Source organism: Topomyia yanbarensis, chromosome 1 (assembly GCF_030247195.1).
Source record: "Topomyia yanbarensis strain Yona2022 chromosome 1, ASM3024719v1, whole genome shotgun sequence".
Taxonomy (NCBI): Eukaryota; Metazoa; Arthropoda; class Insecta; order Diptera; family Culicidae; genus Topomyia; species Topomyia yanbarensis.
In genome coordinates this window covers 6,896,862-6,921,030 of record NC_080670.1, presented here as the reverse complement: position 1 = coordinate 6,921,030, position 24,169 = coordinate 6,896,862, and the positions used below count along the sequence as shown (strand labels likewise).

General features: G+C 37.3%; 1 protein-coding gene across 1 annotated transcript in view; it reads right to left on the bottom strand.

Annotated features, from left to right (window-relative positions):
* The window catches only part of LOC131676744 (uncharacterized), a 117,894-nt gene extending 95,380 nt beyond the window's left edge, over positions 1–22,514 (bottom strand). Inside the window, exons 1-2 of the mRNA XM_058956025.1 lie at positions 22,256–22,514; positions 16,425–16,849 (exon numbers count right to left, since the gene is read on the bottom strand). The gene's annotated coding sequence lies outside the window, so the exon portion shown is untranslated. The remainder of the gene's footprint in view (positions 1–16,424; positions 16,850–22,255) is intronic.
* Positions 22,515–24,169: the final 1,655 nt, after the last annotated feature.

Genomic DNA, 24,169 nt, shown 5'->3' with positions numbered 1-24,169 from the left:
ATCCTTCCTTGGCAAGTTTGAGCTCTATTTTCGCCTTCAATTTATGTTTGACATCGTAAACAATGGCAATATTTGAAATCAACGAGATTATTTGAACATTTGACGGGAATGGCAATATTTGAAATCAACAACTACTGTAATTTAAATTAAAATATAATTACAATACCAGTTGCAAATTCAATCCTTAAACAATAAAAATGGCTTTAATCTGCTTGATGCAAAACTTTGGAATATTGAATAAAAAGGGTTGGAAAAACCTGAAACTTGGAGGATTTTTTCAGAAATTATTCTACTCCCTGGTACAGACATAGAAAAAAAAATTTCTATATGTTTGCACCTTTCCGTATCGGTATTTTCTAGTTTTACAGCTTTTGAACGAATGGAAAAGGAATTCATTTAAATAATCGAGGATTTTTGCTTGGGTATTTTCTTTTTAATATATTTTTGTGGGTGGCATCCTTGAAGAATAGCTTCAGTTCTTTTGAGAGTCGTTTCTACCCATCCCAGCGTAATTTATTTGGCCTTTGATGTCTTCAAATTTTTAAAACACTGTTTCATCTTTTCCCGACGTTTCGGTCTGTTTGAGACCTTCATCAAGCACTCACTCCAAACAAACCAAAATGACAAAAAAGTGCTTTTATTTTAAATCTGCAAAGCTAACCATATCTTGTTTATGTCAGTTTTCAGTTCGACGAATTGAGATATTGCGTTGGATGAGAAGCTATCAATGGTTTGACTTCTAATTATAATTTGTTTTATCAGTCAAGCATGGAATTAAAAATTGAAATTAAAAGCTTTGAAATTAAGTAATTTGAAGTAATAATTATCAGCATGTCGTCATCCAGTGGTATTTCTGAGGTTTGCCTACAGTTAATCTTCTATTTACAGAAATGTATTACCAACCTCGAAACAAAACTTCGCACTCATTTTCCAGTTCGAATGTCCACAAAGTCCCATTATTCATTTCATTCATTTCAAATATACAGTGCCTGAAACTTATTTTCTCTCTTCTTCGTTCCGCATTATTAATTACTGTCAACAATTCAAACGATACTGAAACATCCCCATCTACGGTCTCCCCTTACAGCCGACAAGTCGTTTTCATTACCAACCATTCGGTTAGCCCATCCAAGTAATTTTCCAACAAAATCCCACCACTGCAACCCACCAGCAAACAGCTAATTTGTTTTAAACAACTTCTGCGTCGGTTGTTTCCATAATCCCGTAGCTTTCTTTCGAACAAATCCGTCCATCGTTTGGCGACGAAGCGATGGTTTGTACGTTATTCTTAATAGCACAGAAATATTTTCAGCACGGAACTGCTCTGATTGGAAATGTAGCTGTTTATTGATTTGTTTTGTTGATTTTAATTAATTTTTTTTAAGTTTACGAATAATGTTTCACATTAACAATGCAGAATATTCGGATAACATTAATCAAGTTGCTGTTTGACAGTTCCGCCGACGTTGAAAATCAGTATCTACGTAGATTGTTAACTAATCAATGCTAAATCTTATCTACATTTTCAAAAACAAATCTTTCTGTGTCATCAAGAGAAAACACTTAAAGGCCCTCTGATTATTTCTGATAGCTCCCATTCGCAATTCGGTGTAGTTATCGTTTCTATTTCAAAGCTGAAGTATTTCCGTCTGCGGGAAAAAAGTTGGGGCTGAAAAACTTTTCAGTCGTTCCGATGAATGTTTGTCGTCAATTTAGAAGCTTTCAGCTATAAAAAAAAATTGGGAAAGTTAGTACACATTTTACAGTCAGTAGGATATTGACTACTTAACTTGTCGTTAAATATACGTGGTAAATATGCTACCACATTCGATTCGACAATGGTAAGTTTTACCCCCAGTTTTCTCAAACTTTGAGATGCTCTATCGGGAAAAAAACTTTTCCTAAGCAGACTCAGAACAAAAAATAATTGATACAAGAGGGCAAGTTGAAGTAGATTCAGTTAAAAAATCAATATCTCAAGGTTGCACTCTTCGACGAATCTCTTCGTTTGCCTGTCCTTAGTGCAATATGCTGGCAGCAACTCAAAAGTTGTTTTAAGTCGATGCAAAATTTACCCTCTTCGATAGTTACTGTGTCTATTGTGTGCATTGTATAAAACTGAACCAATCTAATATTTATCAGTTCTTAACTCCGCAACGCCGTTATATTCTATCTAGTATATAGTTTGCCTCCTATACTTCTTCAGTTATTCACTGGCACTCGATTCAGATTGAGAAGTCTTAAATTTCCAAATCCTACTGCTAGATGGATTGCTAGCTGCTTTTTGGAATTTCCTCTTTTAAGAAAATAAACTATGTCAATTATTCGACAATTCTGCTCAATATGCTGCTCCTGGTTAAAATCATAGACGCATTTTTTTTCGAGAGTTGTCCTACTGGAGCTGTAGAGCTAGGTTCTCGGAAGGGCTCCCCGTCAGAATCACATACTACAATTTGCAGACGAGACAGGCAATGTCGCCCAATAAAACACTGCAATGTCGCCCAATAAAACACTGCCAATTGTAGCGGGCCGTGATTCTGAATGTGATATTCAATGTACGGTTCAGGTATGTGCGGGCGCAGGGACTCGCGATCGCGTGTATCATCGCGAAGGGCTCGAACATTTGTACGTTAACGTGCTCGATCGCGTGTGCGTTTGTATGTCGCGTGTGCTAACGTGTATGAACTTCGCATTTATAAATCAAAAAAAAAAATCATAGACGCATTTTGATTCAAAACTTGTGGTAAATCCTGGGAATAATTCTTTGCTCCTAAGTTGCTGAAATATTTTTAAACAGGATTCCGGAGCTGTAGAGTTTCATTCATGAATATTTATGTTCACAAGCGTGAATAAATAGTTCGAGAATGTTTCGATATAACCAGAAAGTTTTTCGCAATTAATATTGGCATGTTACAATCTGATTGTCAAAAGTCATCCACGCTAATTGGTAATGCAGTTTATTATCTATACTGTAATGAATGATGAGATCAAGCATGCTATGCGCTCAAAAACCATTATTTTAACTCTAGAAAACGGTATTCTTATCTCAATTATGTTGTCTTAATTTATGTTAAGCTGGTTGTGGTGCTCTAGATAAATTTGGTAGTACCCAAAAGATTGCCACAGTTTCCAAAATGTTCCCGACCAGAAGAAAATAACACAATTATAACTAATGCTGATATTTTGTTACGAAAAATTTCCTATCAAATTTTGTTATAAAGTAGAATCCGTTAGGTGTTAAAATAACAAAAATTGTAACAAAAAATTCTCTACTGATATCAAATTTATAACAAACGTTGATAGCAAAATAACACGATCATAACAACTTGAGATAGCTTAAATGACCCCAACATAGCTTGTATTACTTATTGTATAATATCAACGATTTTAGCGTGCACGTCTAAAAATAGAATACGAGAAAAATAAAGCATACATTAGGGCGCTTTTTGCTTTGGAGCAAAAAGCTTCATGCAGCAAAAGCTTTTATAGCATTGCCAAATGATTGCATACCTGCTGGCGCTGATTGTTATTGTGAATATATGACACGCAGATTATTATTTGTCGATATTGCCGCTTTGAACCTGGGTATTCTGAGTTTGATGGGGAAGTTTCCTGCATGAACCAAATACGTTGTTTTCGACTGATGTTTAATGTTAGCATAATATTCCACGCATCCGTCAAGGGCAAAACGATTATAGATGCAGAAGACGTTTCCAGAACGCACACATTGAACTTTGCCCAAGCCTAAGTGCTGTTTGTTTTCCTGGTGTCATACGCTTTGTTTTTATTCCGTTTTTCTCACTAATACAGCTGCCTATATGACGATAGACTGAATAGCTTTATAATATCTTTTCAGATTAGGAAAGAGGGGCTATTTTTAGATTCCAAATAGTGCGCTTTGGCGCTTCTCCTGTACGTTAATGTGTTTTACACGGTTTTTAAAAATATTGTTGATGCGACATGGTAACATTGAGCGGATATTTTACGTACATTATTTTACGGCGAATACGACAAATCTTATCCAGGATTCCTCGTAAATTCAAAGCAACATATGAGTTTTGAGGTTTCATTATTTTGTCTTTTTTTGGCATTTTTGATGTGGGAAAGACTAAACAAACCAGTACAATTATCTCGCACCTAATAAACTGCTAGAAATGCAAAATCTTTCACAGAAGTTATATCTATCAACTGCGAATATAACAGATGTATGAGAAAATTCGAAAAATTGTTGATGTTTCTTTGATGGGACGGATTCTTGAATATTTCATGTTTTTTCTGTTACACATTTTTTCCAAATTTGATTAAATTTTAAGGAGGAAATTAACAATATTTTTGCATTAAAGTTTTTAGATATTTCAAGGATTATCTAAAACGCATTCAAATCACTTGTCAGTTTAACCATTAAATATCAATTTTATCTTACGGGGCATGAAGAGTTATAATACTCAAGTAAACTCAAACACTTTTTATGCGGAGGATAAAATAAAAAAGTCGTGATAGTTTAAAAATTCAAAAAACGCACAACCTAGAAACCCACAAACTGGATAAGGTTTGAGTGTTCATAAAAACCCGCATAAATTGGAGAAATCGCACTGAAAGTCTGATCAATATCCTCAAAATACGCTACGAAAATTTTGGAGATCAGAATAATATATATTTGGGGATCAGTATATATCAAATAGTTTTTGTGACCTGAAAATTCGTTTTCGCAATATGCAGTTTATATTAGAGGAAAATTAATTATATACTCATTTGACTAAGCCATAAAAACTAGTTTTAAAATGCTTTTTGATTTCAATTCGCGTTTCTTCATTTCATGTGGACTATTTCATACTACCTCCTACTCGACGTAATGTGTCAGACGAGTGTCTCAGAAAATAGGCAAGTGTCATCTCTTAATCTAACTGCAACCAAGTAAGTTCATCAAACACCTCACTGACAAGTTCTCCGACCACTTGCATATAAAACATGTCTATACTCAAAACGCGGAATTTTGAAAATCCAAATAAAAAAAATCAAAAACTTCGAAAACTCGCTTTAAAAAGTTGAATTTCGACGCATAAAACGAGACTTCAGTGTATAAGCAAATAGACTGTCATTTGTGTAACCGTTAGCATTCAAAGATGATTGTGAAAGAATATATAACTTACTGTAACATCATCGTTGTATGCGTACATTAATATCATATTATTAATCCAATGATAGCACCAGAAGATATAATCTTGATATAAGTTTTCTTGCATTCCTGCTCGGTATATCATAAAGATAACACAGAGAGTAATAAATATCTACATGAGATATAAATTTGATAGCTTTCTGTTATAATGTTCTGATCGGGTTACCCTCAAAATTGGAACATTTTAATAGAATAATCAGAAACAAGTCGTTTTGTCACTACGTTTATGTATTGACTCATGTACAACCCTATCTACATTTGGACGTATTGGTATCGAAAGAATGATGCAGACTCTAATCCGACCTCCATTTGACTATGCTATGATTACAGAGAATCGAAATTACTTCCAATCGATAAAACCCTGGATTATTCCGAAAAAAGGAAAACAGTTTAATAGTATTACCTTTCCACTTAAAATCAATTACACAATACTTTTAACCTGTGGCTGGTGATGATGTCTACCAAAGTGAAGCATTTTGTTCTACTCTCCATAGGTCGCCATAGTATTCATTATCAATAGGCCCAGGTCACTACGGTTTACCGCCGCACAGAGGTTTTTGGTCTATATTTTACCAAATGCGCAATAATGGCTATCGGAAAAGCTAAACCAACGTAGAGAGGTCGAGGTTTGTTGTAACAGAACGTGTCCTAGTTTCGATACACCTGTACCAATTTCCAAATTGGACAGGTTTATCGTGTGCACATAAAGGAATCTCCAGTGAATACATCATGAGCAGTGTTAAATAACACTCCTGTTCCTGGCACTATCGAAACATGTCGGATTTCGGATGAATCATTACCGCGGGATGTGGAGGAGAGTACCGTGTGAGGTTGCGAGGTCTGCAATTCCATTAGTTAAAAACGATGTGCGAAATATGAATTTTACAGTGGGAAGTCCAATTTTGAAATGTATCAATTTGAGCGCTACGTTACTGTTTTCTTTATTTGTCTTGTTATTCTTCCGTATCATGGCTTTTGAATATTTTTATTCTTTTGTTTTTATTTATGTCATTTAATTTTTTATTACACTGATTCTTTCATTTTTCAATTCTATGGATTCTTTGAATTTTTTTGTTGTTAGAAATCTTTGGATTTTCTGATTTTTTAGATTCTCATAATTCTTTTGATTCTTCTGTTTATTGGACACTATGGATTTCTTTGGTTCTTTGATACATTTATATTTTTCTTCTTGCTTTTTGGATTTAGCGTCCCTGTATACTTTGGATTATGTCAATTCTTTAAATTGTTTGGATTCTTAGGATTCCTAGAATAGTTCTTTGACTTTTTGGTTTCTTGAAGTTCTATAATTTTTTCGGCTTGTTGAGATTTTGGTGCTGCTTAGGATGCTTTAGAATCTTATTGCATTTTCGTTTTAGACCGTGCACTACACCGGTGTCGTCGGTGCTACACTCATTCAAACTTGGGTGTAATCAGTCTATCTCTTTTTTTTGCACTACACCGGTGTAGCACAAAGAAAAAAACGAAAACGCTATTAGATTACATTTTTTTGATACTTTACTTTCTTTCGATTTTTTAATTTTAAATTTTTTAATTTAAATAATTTTGTTTTGGTTTTTGGATTCTTGAGGAAAAGATTTTGAGTTTTTTAAATTCTTATAGATTCTCATTTGATTCTTAAAATTCTTCACGATTCATAATTTTTTGAATTCTTTAAATGGTTTATACTTTGGATTGTATGCAATCTTTGGTGCTTCGAATATAGGGCTTTTTGAATTCGTTGGGTTGTTTTGATTCCATGAGTTCTATGGATTTTATAGAATCTTTTGATTTATTTAGAATTTTTAATATTCTTTGAATTATTTGTATATCGTCGACACTTTCGTTTTTTTTACAATCTGTGGATTCTTCAGATTCTATGAATTCCTTATATCTTGTAAATTCTTCGGCTACTCTTTGATTTCCCAAATTTTGCTTTTTTGAAATCTTACGATTCTTTGAATGCTTTATTCTTTAGATTGTTTAGGTTCCATGGATACCTTGTTTTCTTTTGATTCCTTGCATTCTATGGTATTATAGGATTCTTTTGATTCTTTATGTTTAATTCTTTGGATTCTTTGTACCCTTTGGATGTTTTAGATTGCTTGGGTTTTGTAATTTTTTTTTGATTCTTTGTTTTCTTTGGATTCTGTGGATTCGTTAAAATCTTCGGATTCTTTTTGGATTCTTTGAATTCTTCGGGGTCCCTCTGTCGATTCTTTGGACTTTGTTAATTTTTTAGGTTTTTGGGATGCCACAAATTCTTTGAATTTTGTGGATATTCTAATTTTTTTTCAATTCTTTGGAAGCTTCTGATTTTTTGGATGCTTTAGATTCTTCGAGTTCTTTGATATTGTTAGGATCTTTAGATTGTCGGATTCCTGGGGCTACTTGGATTCTTTGAATTCGTTGATTTTTTGAAGTTTTCGTTTTTATTGCGATCTGTGAATACTTTTGTTTCTTTTGATTTTATGGGTCCTCCGATGTTTTGGGCTCTTCAGATTTTTTATATTTTTTAGGTGTGTGTATTCTTTAGATTCTTTGATTTTTTTAGAATCCGTAGATTCTTTGGGTTGTGTAGATTCTGTGAGTTATTTGGATTTCTTGAATAGGTTTGATTAATTTTATTGATTTCATACGTTATGTTCTTTGGATTCTTAGGAATTCTCTTGTTCCAACATAAGTGTGCTTATATGTTTTGTTTTCAGAAAGTATAATTAAAATGATGAAACAATGACGTTTCTAAGATACTTGGATTTAAAAATACAACTCTGATTTCTGAAAACTCCAAGGATCCCCATGCCCGAAGCTTATTTTTACGAGCGAAAATTCTTGATTTTTGACCATTTTGAGTAATTCCACAAATGCTGCATACGGATTATTTTGCGAGGTGCTTTGCAGCTTTTGCACAACACCCGTTTTGAAAACTTTGAATGTTCATTTCGATTGGCCACCGTATAACCGAATCGAATATATATAGACGAACAATTATAGTTCTGAATATAACTAGGAAGTCCCTCTAGGTTTGAGTTGTTAACCCATTCAGATGCGTATTCAAGTTTTACAGCAATTTCACTAAGATTCATCCAAAAATCTTTAAAATCGTGATCAAATATCTACGATTCTGAGGATACTTACGACAGTTCACCAGGAAGACAGATTAAGCATTTTCCAAAGGTAAGAAGATAATTATGACTGAAGTACAATTTTTCAAAAAGGGCGTAGGAGTTTTCACATGCATTGCTTAGAGAAAAAAAATATATTTGATAACTATATAACCTTCTAAATCCTTCTGGCCGGCAATGGCATAATGAAAAAAAAAATTCTGCATATGGCCCATTCATTCCATGCCAACAACTGAATCTCGGGGTGTAGTAGGTGTTAGCTGTACTGATTTTTAAATGGCTCATTTCTGCATGATAGAGACCTAGCGGTAAATTCCAAGGCCATTTTCCCGTCAGTAAGCCCCGCTCGGTAACAATGCGTGTACTGTAATTATACCAGTATTATAAACGAACTTTATTTAGTCAATCACATATTTTTTGAAATTTGTTTTACGCATGAATGTTTTAGGTATACAGTGAAGATCCGTTTTGATCAGCCCCTTGGCGAATTTTGAGCTGATAAAATAGGGACATTGATAAAATCGGGACATATATTTTTCTGTCTTTTTAATAAACTGAAGCTCTTAAAATATTCTTCTTAGGTCCTTAGATATAGCCTTGCAACCTTTTCTGATTATTCACTTTAAAAAACGCAAAATTTAAAAAAAAATTATATTTTTATTTTTGCATTTTTCGGATCTGTAAGACAAGAAATATATACCCAAAAAAGTATTTACTCGAATTCAATTTGGTTCATCTGCTAGAGCCCATCAAACTACCAATTATCAATTTTCATATGAAGCTGATAAAATCGGGCCAAAAAGCTGATAAAATCGGGGGTGGACAAAATCGGGGGCTGATAAAATCGGTTTCCACTGTATCTGCTTTTTACCTTATATATAAACGCTGCCTTTGTATCAAAATGGCTATTTTTCTGTGAGCTCTTGGTAGAAATAATTATCTAATTTAGAATGTACAGTTGACTTCAACGAATTCCGCTGAGAGAAACCCATTATAATTGTTTGTGAGTATTTTGATTTAGTAGTAATTTTTTTTCTGTGACCTCGATAAAAAGTACAAAAAATTCATTAAAAAATTGTCAGAGATTAGTGGAGTCAAAAAGAATTTTACGTACATTTTGAAAAATATATTGAACTTGGTGGAGAAACGCGGAAGGTTAAGAACCTTTTTAATTGAAATGCTATTTAGAATAATACTTTGTAATAAAATTACGATTTTGACTGTCAGTATAACATAAAAAATTACCACATCATCTTAATCCTTGAGCTTGTAAAATATTTTCCCAGTCATATCTCTCGAGTTTCACATGCATCTGTGTCCAATATAAAGTGTTTACTGCTGTTATAAAGGGATTTCCATCAATGTTCTCATGCAATGTAAGATTATATGTGGGATCTCTCTTAGACTCGTAGCAAAAGTAAACAAAGCTAAACTGTTCCTCAAATGGAGCAAACAAAGCCTGGCTGCCACCAGAACTGCACGAAGTTTGTGAAAATAGAAGGTTAAGTACTGCAATGGAATGAGAAACCAAGGATTTGCTTTCATGCTTTGAAGCATAAGCATAAGCATAAGCATAAGCATAAGAGATCGCCCGTAGTTGCTACTCCGTTATTGACCAGAACCAAATTAGGTTGCAAAATGTTCATTGGAACAACATGTTTGGGAATAACATGATGAGCCACATTGTACAAACTATTCTGATCCCTGCATGCTGATCAATACCGACGCCGGCCACGTCCGAATGCAGATCTTCTGGGAAAGGAAGGAATGTTAGTCCGATACATGTTGCTACTAGAGACCGAGGAATCCTCTGCATCTCCACATGTATCACGGGAATGGGAGAGTTGTTAGTAAGTGTGCCAATAGCGTTATCATGTAATAATTGCTCTGGGCAGCCGGCTGCCGAGAATTTAGGAAATTTATCATTTGGTGTATTAATACGATTAGCAAAATAAGCAACTTGAACTCCTAAAGCCGGCTATAAGGAGCACTGCTTATATTTCTTAATAATATTCAATCACTCGACGAATTTTTTCGTGGTTTCTATCGTGTCGGTGCTGATTTTACCCGGCGATCGTTTGAATAAAATGAGGAATCTTATACAGAAGGTTCATCAGACTCTTCCATAGGTGTCGCGAAGTTGGTGTTCTAGGATTCGCTTCATGCAAGCGATGCGACCTGTACATAGTTTATTAGGTAGTAGTTTAGTAAGTTTTCGAGAACACGATCGCTCGAAAAAGATCTTGTTTAGTTTTTGGTTCTTTTTAAACTCTGGGTAGCCGGCTACCGAGAGTATCCTGTTTTCTAAACAAAAGCAATTTTAACTCCACACAGCCGATCGTGGGGGTATTGCCTAGAAAAGCTAATCTTATCTGCATAATAGGCCGGATCACTATTTATTGCGACATTATTTAGACTAATTTCGCTATACTTTCTCCACAATATATTTTTTGGGTTGCAAACTACCGAGTGATAACACGTTATACACACAAAGAGTTATGATAGCTCGAGATGTTATAAATCAACGAAAGTATTTCCTATTTCTAATATCGGATTGTTTCCGAAATACACGTATACGAACAATTATATCGAACATTAAAGGGAAATACAGAGGATCGTTAACCTGATGCACGGGCTTGCCACCAATAACGGAACATGAAATTAGATTCATTACAACAGACGCGGCGAATTTTCAGTACGTATTGACTCGCGATCATCGATACTAGTCAAATTAAAGTCTTATTGGAGCTGATTTCCCAACAACTATTCATTTTTACGGTGTTGTTTTCTCCGCTAGATCTGTTCGCACCCTCTCATTCTGCTACTATTGGCAGAAGGCTGATAGCTCCCAGTCGTCGCCGGTCTAAGGACCAAATGCCATTAATAAACTTAGACTCGCCTGAAGGCATGAGATAGAATTGAAATCTAACCAATGAACATGACAGCAAAACACTTATTCTTCGTGCTGACATAACTGAAGATAATTGCTTACCGGTCCCCGATTCCTCTCGCGAATTGATTTGCTTTCATGCTTTGAAGGAGGAAAAACTGCTGTCAAGATTCCGGGTAATACCTGACGAGCTACAACATTCCACTGTCGTAAGGAACACAGTCCCACACACCCACCCACGCACGTTCATACAGCAAACACAACGTTTCCGTTGGTACGGAAGTTCCAAAACGTTCCCATAAGGAATGAACACAATTTGCGGTAAATAAATAATAAAGATCGTTTGTCCTCCGTCGAGACTGTTTCTTTTTCTTTACCTAACTGTTCATATAAGTAGAAAAATTTGTTTGCATGGATGTTAAAATAAATGCAAACCGGATCTCGTGGCTAAGTGAAATGGAGTTGGAACTGACAAGTAGGTTATATCTCATAAATTGCTTCTACGTAATAACAAAACAACGTTTCTGGAGAAAGACGCGCAGAACTCGACAATATTTATTACAAGGAATTGAAGTTAAAAAAACACACAATATTGCAGCCATTTTCCTCAACCTGTCAGTTGACTGAAGCGAACAAGGAACCCGACCGACGACGTAACGTTCGGAAATCGAAATCGGAAAACGCGCCACCAGCATATGCGGCTCGGTGAAGCGCATCAAACCGCATCGGAATCGGTCGAAAATTGGCGAATAATGATGCACACCGGGGTTATGTCAGTTGTTTTTGTTTCTGCTGACTTTGCAGGGAAATAACGATATCATCGCTGCTTTACAGGTTTCAAGCAAGCTATTAACGAGGCTTGCGAAACATGCAGTTTTTCAGACGGTCAACATGACGGCGAGAGACGGAGGGTAGAGATTCACGCTCTGTTAACGACTAGCCAAGGCATAGTTCCGTTCGGAATCCGGCTCGGCGTTGAAAACCGCTGGGACTCGGTGAATTGATTAAAAAGTTTGCGGTGATGGACGTTACGAAAAAAAGATACAACTTCTTTCGAAAGATATGACCAATTTAAACTGTAATCCAAATCATGCTTCTATCTCGTTATAATCTCATTATAATCAGAAAATCTGTGCTAACGGGACATCAACGGTCGCCAGAAGCATGCTGGTAGTCAAGTCGGTTGCACCATACTGTTGAATCAAAGACGAAACCATAACAATTGAACTGTTATTTATTTCGATTTTTTTTTTTAACGGGCTGATAGGACTGCAGCTTATAGCTTGAGGGATCTCGGTCCGTCCCGCGAGACAAAATTTGCAAAATCGGAAGGATTAGCGACTGTCCGCCAAATAAACACCGGTCCTCGGGAGGAGGACTAAATTTTGCGCCTGTTTGTCTCGAAGTGTGTAACGTCAAGTTCTCTATTTTGTCTGGTCCAATGTATCCTGCTCCTAACAACGCGTGCTAAGTCGTCAGTGATGCAACTAAAACTTCGCATTGATTCCGCTTCTATTTTCTTCCTGATCTCCTCATGGGTCCCCTAGGTCAGAAGCGAATCAATCGAATACAAACTATTTGGCGCAAGTACAGAGCATGTAACGTCGTGTCATCTAGTCTGTCATCCTATGGAAAATCATCCTACCATCGCCTTGGGGTCAACGTCATATTGGCAAATTTCGCATTGAATCCGCTTCTGTCTCTTCCTAATCTCCTTTTTGTCTCCTAGGTCCGAAGCAGATCAATCGACTATTAATTGAAACGGTAAACATACTAGCAGTATTAGTCCTTACTCGCGAATACTTTTCCTTCAACTGTGCTGTTTCTTCTCTATCTTATAACATAACTCGATTATCCCTGTTCTAGTCAATATACATATTCATTAGATTATGGACCAGGCAAACCCTTAATTTTTCTATTATTATTATCCTGAGTAGCTATACCAGTGAAGGTATTTTAGGATTTCGTTAAAAAGAATCTGTCAACAAAGGCGGAAGCAATATTTATCCACATAAAGCTTGCTCGAAACGAATGTCCGCCTGGTTCGACTCGAACAGACCACACCGACCCGAAAGGGTTGCTTATCATTTCTGAGAGCCGGTGTGCTTGATCGAGTTTAATAATCATAAGAACAAATCCTGAATAATTAACTATCTCTTAGGTGCCAGTCCTGCACTCCTTTCCTGAACTAGCCTCATACTCACGATCAAAAGAGTCGACAACTAGTAGGATCTACATGTCACCCACCCAAGCGAATTGATCAATTTGCAAGTAGGAGCACATATCTACCAACCAGCCAAGAAGACTTCCGAATCAATGAGAATGGACCATGCCAGTCGAAGGCCACAGGCCCAGCGCCATCTCGTACAGTGTCATTGTCAATTCTCAGCCCACCCTCCGGCAGACGTTCATCCGCCCATCTAGACTCTGTCAAGATGAGAACCTACAAAGCCTAACTGTTCGTATGTGCTAGTCCGTTTAGATTTTGGTTTGCTGAAACGAAACAAGAAAAGCAAAATAATCGTGATTAGTGTCGTAGTTATAATAAATAAGTAAACGATTTCTCCTCTGTTGTCCGTTCCCTTGTTCGTAGTCCTCCCTCATGTTCCTGATCTGTTTGGGCCACTGGCATTCCGTTTCCTTGGCCGTCACGCTCGAACCGCACCAATCGGTTCATATCATGGCAGGAGAAACAAATGAAAAGACAAAACAAAACAAAATGAAAATAAATGGACATCTGCTATCTGTGCCTAAATTGATGTTGCTTCTCAGTTTTGCACGACCCAGGGGGGACTTGGCCTTGATCCCAATGCTCTGTCACCGATGTTACGTGATATTCGTTATGGAATATTCTTTGTTTGGGGGCCATTCATAAACAATGTTGTACTTTTTTTTATCCCTGATCCGCTGATACGTCTAAAATTCATTTTTAGTTTTTATCTCGTTACGTGACGCTCTTCCCCTATTGTCAATATCCATCATCATTTATGAATGGTCCCCTGGTGATATATTTAGAGCAGACAATCCAATGAAAAATGGATTGACAGGATTTTAGTGCGCTCTTGGCGCCTTGTGTCACATCTTCATGTTTGTTATACATATTAAGAATGCCAAAGCATGCGATGTGATGACCGGAAGATTAGAGAAGCAACTCCTCCTCTTACCCCCCCCCCAACTGTTATTTATTTCGATTATTATATTAAAAAATTAGAGATTTCATTTTAGTGTTAAAAATGTGTGAGGTCGGGGATCGAAGCCAGATGAGCTGCGTACATGACAATTGACTTACCAACTACACTATTCCCTCCCCTAAGGACTCAGTTCTGTTTTCTAGTCCATTCCAATCTATCATATATAATTAATATAGACTAATGTGTTTTCGCACCTAATTTTGCATTTTTTGTGCCAATTAAATTCGTTCAAACCGCGTGGAGAGTGCAAAAATTAGCACATTTCCATGTTCCACTGTTTTCAGTACTTCGAAGCCTAACATTTTTGTTTCCTAAACTGAACACCCCGCTTAACAAATCGAACACACTTAACTCTACTGCAATCTGAAAACACTGACAACCACTTGCATATTCGTGAACCGGACCGAAAGTTGAGCGCGAACACGCAGCAGTTGGGAAAATTATTTTACAACCTCCCCGAGTTCCGAGCGGTGCAACCCCACAATGGCGAAGGTTACTACAGAAAAATCGCACTTGTTATTTTATTAAGGGAAAAACACATTCACGAACAAAACAATCTCAGCCCGGGGTAACAATGGGCGAAATTATGACGGCAACAAGTGCGCGTGGCATTCCGGTAACCTCACGATACATGCGAATACAATCGCTCTGTCAAACTGTGTGTATGTGAACCAGTGGGAAAGTTAATTGTGCAAAAGTTTAACAATAGCTGGAAAATGCTGTGGTTCAAGGCGATTGTAGCTTATCGGCGGAGGTTGGTGTCAAACGAAAACACGCTTTCGTTTTTACCTGGTGCTACACCGGTGAAGTGCACCTTCAACCCAACAACAGTTGTTCACGATAATCTTAGGGATTATAAATCAAACATTCGCCAAACCAGCCATGAGATGTCGGAGTAGGTGTGAGAATTATCTTTATTGTCTTTAGTGTCAATAGGTTAAACAGTATTCCAAAAACCCGTTTTTTAGACTTTTTCTGCGTCAAAACACCTCCCGGTACCGTGAGAAAGTCGTTCTCAGCCAACTTCCTGTGTTCTGCTAGGGGGGAATGGGGATATGTTTTGGCAGCCACCTACGCGACGAAAGTGAACGCGAAATAACACTGTCGGTTGTACGCCAAATTTAGTGCCCAAGCATGCGTGAAGAGTGGTTTGATATATTTTTTCCTGCGAATGTTTATTCGTTTTTTTTAATTTATTCCACGGGACCTGTTTGCTATCGGAACTAGATTGCTGTTTTCAGAACTATAGGCGTTCGAAATTTAAAATGTTCGCTAAAGTTTCAAAGTTCATGGTGTTGAAAATAGTATTCGTTTATTGTTACGTAAATTCTCGGATTAGAAAAGTTCGTTATATTATGAATTGCACATATTTTGTCGTATGTATGTAATGTTCTTGATTTGATGGCATTGTAATGGAACACGTATCCGTCGAGTGATGCTAATCGTGCTGACATTTCTTTAGACTGGGCAAACTAATTCCTTTGTTGTATTTATATGACCAATTAGGAAACTAATCCACAGGGTAGTTAAATCTTCAAGAATCGTTGGATGATTGGTCGGAATATCTGAGCTTAAACTCGACCTCTGCTCGTATATTTTCGGCTTCCTGTATTTCTGAATTTATTATATTCTGAGTTTTTGACTTCCTCGGTACGAGTTTCTAGCTTGATGACAAACTTTTCATAAGGGCTGTTTATCACGGATTATTGGCGAAAAATGACTTACTAAAGTTATAGGTATTGTATCCTAAATTAGTTATGGAATTTGCGTTTCGACTTCGGATCCGGCGTTGGTTTAATCCTGTCACTAAATTAGTGCCGAATTCTGACGAGACGAAATCGCAAATACCATAGCTAATTTAGTTATAGGTTTGTTCTCTTATGGCGCAAATGTGGTTCAAAATAACTTGCCCTTTAATAAAGAAAAATAGTTTTTGCCTAAATTTTCCTGCAAAAATATATCATAGTAATCAGAGAGTAATATAGCAAATGACTGATGTGTTTAGAGTCCCCGCAACGAACAAGTTCCACTTCGCAACCACTTACCTTAACTGTCAAACAGCGCCACGCAACCAGGTAAAAAGAATCAGCTTCGCCAGCTACGAGTTTATATTTATTTTAATCCAATCCGAGGTAAATGATCGTACGATGGTCCCCCGTCGAATAATTTCACCACTTTTGTTTCGGTGATTATTTGTTTGCCAATCAAGCAATTGCCTCAACTCACTCGCAAACTTTGCCAAATAAGCTCTTTTTTCCTTCCTCCTATTGTACACACAATGTTCACTCAACTTCCGGTTTCTTCGCAATCAAAACACACCACACCAGCGAGATTCACTTTTCGGTTATTCACTTTTTCTTTCACTTTCTTCAACACTCGCAGCTCGACACGACGGACAAATCCAAATTTCCACAAAGGCCCGCGGACTGATGATGCTCATTCATCGGCCATTCTGCGCATTTGGTCGAGACTGGGGAAATACAAAGAAAGAGAAAAAGGGAAGAAAAAAGGTTAAAAGGGAAAAGCAGTAACAGCGCCAACGGCAACTATAATTCGATGTACGAAGCCAAACGGTGAACGAAAAACAGGTTCGTCTCTTTAACAACCGCAGTCTCAGCGAACTGAACGCGCGAGGCGAACGAACCCGAACGATGCGAAACGAAAGGGAAATTGATGGAGCACCTCACTATCAACTATCGTAGTAGCACAGCATAACAACATATCGGGAACGGGGGGAGCGTAAGCGGCGCGGCGTAAAATAGTTGTTTCAATCGAAAGTGATTTCCCGCTTCGCCACTCCACCACCACCGCCATCACGACTATCAACCGAGCACCCATATGATTGTAAGCGTGTCCGCGGAAGATGCACCGCTATAGCTAGGGTAGACAAAGAGCGGGAAGCGGATTTGACCTCCTCTTAACTTTAAGTCACGTTGAGTTGAGTAGCCTGCGAAATGTGGGACACCGGATGTTGGCAGACCAGCGGGGTTTGTCACGTGAGGGAAATTGGTGAAATTTATTTTCGATTGTTTTGGTTTCAACGGAGATTGAGGTCTTTTGGATTAGCTGGAACAGGTACTTTGAGAATCGAAATCTTACATTTTCCCGGAACAGTAATTTTGTGAATATCTCCGAAAGCTAAAAAAGAAAAAAAAAACATCCGGTTTGATGAGCGCATCTTTCGCGAATTCAACGACTCAGCATAACGATTGATAATCGCGGAACAATGGTACTTGTGCAACTGTGAACGACCATCGTCCCACCGTCAACAGCATCATCGGCGGCGCACCGTTCGATCGAGCAACTAAATAAAATTGCGTTTGGAGGGGGATGGAGAAAGTTTTTCTCTTCGCGATCGTGTTGTAAAACGCAGGTATGTACTTAACACAGACTAACTCAACTTATACTGGCCGGCCCAAAATGGATCCGCTTGGAGATTCTTGAGCTGGATTGTGTGAAAATTGGGTGATCACAAGCGTTCTTGTTTCTGTGCAGGAGTATTTGGAGAAAGACATTTAATTCTGGACAAGAAACCGCTAGTTCGGTGAAGCTCTCAAATTATTGAAGTTATTGCATGGTTGAAGAGGTCAGTTATTCAACATTTTGATAGCCTGAATATGCGTGGAACACTTAACTTCCTTGGGATGGTTCCAGCTATTAGTAGACTAGTGTCAAACTAAACTATTCTGTGGTGGACAATAAATGAATAGATCCCAACAAATATTTGACACGTGGTGGAATCTACAATTACTAGCATTTTTTTTTGAATCGCAAATTTATACAAATCAATTGTCGTTCACCTTGTTTGCATCTAAACAGTGGAATGGTTTGAAACTCGATATTATCAACACCGGATCGGTTCGCTACTATTGATATCGCAATCGTCAAATAAATACCAATGAGGCACAATGAACATTCCTTCGATAGATCCATGATTTGCGTACATGTACTCTGATAAGTTACGAGCCACGTCTGGAATCCCACAAGGAAGCCACCTTGAACCGGCTATATTCCTATGTTAATTCAATGATGCGAGCAACACATTCTGTGAGCCAGACTTGTCACACGGTGTGCTCGTAGCCCAAGAGAGACTTGTGCAGCGATGAGGAATTCTAAACTTATTTCAAGCAAGTGTCTGCTGTTGTTGGTCAAGATTTTATCGAGCTCTGTAGGAGTCATAATTAATCAACTAGTTGGATTGTTCGTTAGTTTGCATCGGTGGAATCTGCATTCGATTGTGGTGCATCCATAACTTAATATTACATTGCAATTGCGAAGAAGGACCACAAACTCTAACTTGAGCTTGAGCCACTGGTTGTTACTTCGTTATTGATCGGCACTAGTTGAAATTGCACAGATTGTACAATTCCTGGTAATCCCAAGTTTTTAATTGATCAACACCGGCGCAGACCATACCCGAACGCAGATCGTAGCAGGAAGGGGAAGAAATGTTAGTCCGACAATTGTTTTTGCAATGGACTGTATATGCTACTGCGCACTCCATAACTGTCACGGAAAAAGAAGATTAGTTCGTAAGTGTTACTAGGGATAGGGATTCAAATCAAAATTGTGCTGGAGTTCGCGCGCGAATTCGCCGTAACGGCGGATAACGAGAAAATATCTAGAAACATACTTAATTCAAATATTGCTTTTACAGAAGACAAACTAGAAAAAGCACCAAAAAATTTCGAAAAAAATAGTAGAGTAGTAAACAAATTGAGGCTACAACTAAAAAACTCTCGATTTCTTTCGTGACGAGAATTTGAAATAATTTTGAGCGGCCCAAAATAAGCATTAACTGTACTGGACATCATTTCACGCGCACGTGTTTTATCATTATTCTTACTGCTAGAGACGGAAGAAAGTAGCTTTATCACGTATGGTAAGAAATCAATTACTAAATTAGCACAAAAAATTTAAAAGCCCAAAGATGCAGGAAATGAAGAAGACAGTCCCGCTTTTGTCGCTTGTTACGACATAGAAGCAGGAACCCAGCGGATTAATTCCTGGCTTCTGCCGCCGGATCCGACACGGCTTCTAGGTTAGGCTTGTCCGGAGCAAGATACTATTGATATAAACCTCCTAGTGGACAGGAAAGACCACAAACACAAGTGTCGCTTAGAAAAGGTGTGTTTGAGAGTTGTACCAAGTATATAAAACATACTGATATGGGGAAACTGATAAAACACGGCATGCTACAGTAGGCTGGACATGTAACGTGAATGCCTGATGAGGCACTAGTTAAATTTATAGTATTCATTTTGCTTACTTTGTTAAATGTTAAAATCGGACCTGCGTTAAGCCAAAGCGAACTGAGCGCCATAATTTTTTCCTGGTATTTTTAATGAAAATTTTTTTTCGATTATTTACCATTGTCATAGAAAGTTTAAGGGTACTTATTTACTATCGACTACTATTTGAGTTCTCAGAAATAAAATGGATATAAGATGTTTCATTAGTGTGGTTCAAAATTATTTATTTTACCGTAATGATTCAAAAAAGATATTTTTGATGGACGCAGAACCTTTTTATTGTTGAAAAATATTAAGAATAGATAATGAAATAGATTAGGGTGGCTAAAATTATTTTTTTACTATGCATCAAATCATCATCATCATCATCAAATAATTATTTTTGCCTAACAATTAATTTAATTCTTTGGAATAACTCAACAAGAATTATGGTTAAAAAAACATTTATCCCATATTGATTCCCTGCTCTTTAGTCAATATTGAAAAATATTAAAATAAAAATCATTATTCAGTGGGATGGACAACTGGATTACTGGTTATTAAGATAACTAAAAAAAATGTTTTCTCCTGAAAATACAGAAAAGATATTATTTTTTCAATAGTCTTTAGTGTTTCGAATTCTCCTCGTCAGTAACTAGCACCAACTAAATGTAAGTGAGATAAGTCTTAACCTGCACCAAATTGGCGCTAGTTACACTTTAATTCATAAACCCACACGTCTTACAAGAACAACTGGCTTATACCAAGTGATGTCCCGATAGTAAAAGTTAGCATTAAGTTGGTGTTAGTTACTGACGAAGAGAATGCGAAACAGTAAAAACATATTTTTAGGTCTTGTGTCCTTATACACAAAAATTTGGTCTTCTCCAAAAAAATTTCCCCATTTGGGAACTTTGCATATTTTTTTCTATTTTTCTTTTGTATTTATTTTTCGTTAATTTCTCTTCAAACTGACTGCTTATCACCGATACCAGAGAGTCTACGTCTTGACCCTAGATATCGGCCCGTCAACAAACGGTTCGGGACTAACAACTATTTCTATTATTCCGAAGCAATCAGTATCTAAAAAGATTTTTTGCATCAGAAATTCTCAAAGATCTAGGCTAAGATTAAACCTAAACCCACTGGCATGTGAAGCCGTCACGCTGGTGCTGGGAAAAGATAGCTAGGGTAGGGTGTTTCAAATATTTCTATTAGTATTATTACTTTGTCGTGAAAATTAAAATAACTAGTTTTGGTACGCTCTATTCATTTAGGACATTAAAAATTACGTAATATATTGCTCTGTAGTCTGGATGAAAAACAAATATTTCATAACCGCAGCAGTTAAAAAAGACATTTGTCAGTGATTTTGATTTATAAACAATGAAAATTACACTATTCATTAGGGTGGTTCAAAAATATGTAGATAAGTTGAACGGTTAAACTAATGTTTCTGAAAAGATTTTGGAACGTTTAATACACTTTTGGCAAACAAAGCTAGCACCTATCAGCGATGCCAAAGAAACGATTCGACCATCTGGGCCCTAGATATCGACCCAGCAATACATGAACTGAAACCAACGGCTATATTTCACTTCCGAACAAAGACGTGACTCAGAACTTAGTAAATCTCAAAGACGTGACCAGAGATTTTTCGACTCACAAAATCCCAACTACTTCGACTGGAATTGAACTCAGACGCACTGAGTGGGGTGAGAAGCAGCCAGCAGTATTAAATTTTGAATTCCCACAATCTTCATGTGTTCAATACTAACGATAGCAATAATTCGTTTAAAAAATGACTCGCTCTACATATACATGAAAACCCTTTTATCTTGATCCGTTGCCAAGCCACCCAAAATTAAACGTAAACTTGTTGCATTTCACCGCCTACTCAGTCCCAGCTGATTCAGTGCCATCTACGACGAGTAGTTAGCCTCCAATTAGTCCTCTCGCATCCCGACAAATTCCGTTGCAATTGTTTCAACATGCACCGATAAACACTCGTAATTTTCCATTCTCCACAGGAGGTTCATACAACATGTGCTGCCGTTGGGCGGACACCGACAGCTAGTTAGCTGCTATCTAAATGCTGTTTTCTGTCCGTTATTTCGAGTATCATCATCCTGAGAAAAAAGTCTCTTTGCATAGTACAACAACAATAACAAAACCATGCGAAATAACTCTCACTGACATCGCCTGTATCGCCATACCAACCGCTTCTAGCGTTTCCGACTCCAACTTTCGAAAGAAGCATGCATTTTTCAAATCCTGCTGCTTCCCACCCTACACCAACTACCACTAATTCGCAAAGTTCCTTCTGTTTGTATGTTTATTTCGTTTTCACTAAATACATGCTACCACACACATCAGCTTCGCTGCCTCTCGGAGCTCGTTTGCAGCTCGATTTCGCTAATTTCTCCCCCCTCAACGATGCCGCCCTGAATGCACGCACTCTTTGCACCTTTTGCTTAAATTTACTTTTCTTCGCCGTCACATTTGCCATTCAAATTTACTCTGATCCTTCGCGTTGGTTTTCTTTTTCTTTTCTGTCACTTTGCACACTCATTTAGTAGGCATATTTGTTCGATCCTTCCACCCCACTCATCCGCCTGTTAGCTCACAAAACAATTCGCACTTACTTTCCACCAATTTCTTCGTAGCTCTGCTGTTGCTGCTGCTGCTGGATGATGACTTTTACTCGTCGACTTTCACCGCGGCCGTTTTCATCCAACCGTCGTCCCTTCTTCTCTCTATCACAACTAACTACCGTTTTTCGCGCACGGAATCGAACGCCGCGTCGTCGTATTTTTTGTCGCCTAGTCGCGCGGTTTGGTAAGGAAAACAACTTGCTGCTACTTGTTACTCGCACCACGTCTCACTAACAACTGATTCCAACTGCAGCTGCTAGTCAGCCAACCAGCCAGTCAGTTCGTTAGTCAGCCCGACTGACTCTGCCGCCTGTGGAAGCTTTCGTGGTTGTGTGCTGGTGTGTGAGAGCGAAGAGCTTTGACCGTCCGGTTGGCGGCGGCAGCAGCGGTGTGGCGATGAAAGAGCTGAACAGCCGAATGTCAACCAATGCGCGTGAGGCACAACAAGCCGTGGTTGGCTTTCTCCTGTCCGGAGGGTGGGTGGTCGGTGGTCGATTGAGTTGAAGTGTATATACGTACATGTATGCGAAAGCTCAGACGCTTTCGGTTCCATATTTATGGTTGTCCTTCTTCTTCGTGTTGATTCACGATGCCGAAAGCGTCGGAAATCCGCGTTCAGTAGGATGCTGGGTTACGACCTGTGAGGCTGCGATGAGCCAGCGAACGAAAGAAGCGTGTAAAAAGTAAAATGATCGATAATTCACGAAGGTTTGGGATTTTTGCAATGAATATTTTGTGCATTTGCTGGCATACAGCAGGATATGCGATCGCTAGACCAGTGGGGTGGGTCTGAAATCTGATTTATGGGGTGAATTTGAATATAGTGTTTGAAGAAAGCTGTAAAGGGGTATTTCAGTAACCCTAACTTACTATATGTTTGAACTTTGTATTATTTTGTTGGCCTAGGTATCGTAGGTCATTATGGCTCCGTTTCAATGTCGACTATGTTGTTCTTATTTACGAGAAGTAGCGATTCATAGTAGCTATTAATATCAATTAATAACAATATTTATTACAGACGGTTCCACAGTTCCATAGAACAAAAGGTGACTAAAAAAAACTTTGCCGTGCCGGTTTAAATTGGACTATTTTGTGTAATTTTGGTACGCTGGATTCATTTTTGATATTAAAACATATTAAAAATGGACATTTAATATTCATTGGAGCGTCTCAAAACTATCAATTTTATCAAAATTGTTCATAAAATTTTTGTTTAGCAATTTTCGTGCGCCAAATCGTTTTTGATATCTTCACTTGTTTTAAAAAAAGCGTTCATTATACATTAGGGTGGCTCAAAAATAATAAAAAATCTGTAAAATCTGCAAAATCTGTAAAATCTGTAGAATCTGTAGAATCTTTAAAATCTGTAAAATCTATAAAATCTGCATAATCTGTAAAATCTGTAAAATCGGCAAAATCTGTAAAATCTGCAAAATCTGCAAAATCTGCAAAATCTGCAAAATCTGTAAAATCTGTGAAATCTGCAAAATCTGTAAAATCTGTATAATCTGTAAAATCTGTAAAATCTGTAAAATCTGTAAAATCTGTAAAATCTGTAAAATCTGTAAAATCTGTAAAATCTGTAAAATCTGTAAAATCTGTAAAATCTGTAAAATCTGTAAAATCTGTAAAATCTGTAAAATCTTTAAAATCTGTGAAATGTGTAGAATCTATAGAAACTGTAGAATCTGTAGTATCTGTAGAATCTGTAACATCTGTAATATCTGTAAAATATGTAAAATTTGTAAAATATGTAAAATCTGTGAATCTGTAAAATCTGTGAATCTGAAAAATCTGAAATCTGTGAAATCTGTAAAATATGTAAAATCTGTAAAATCTGTAAAATCTGTCAAATCTGTAAAATTTGTAAAATCTGTAAAATCTGTAAAATCTGTGAAATCTGTA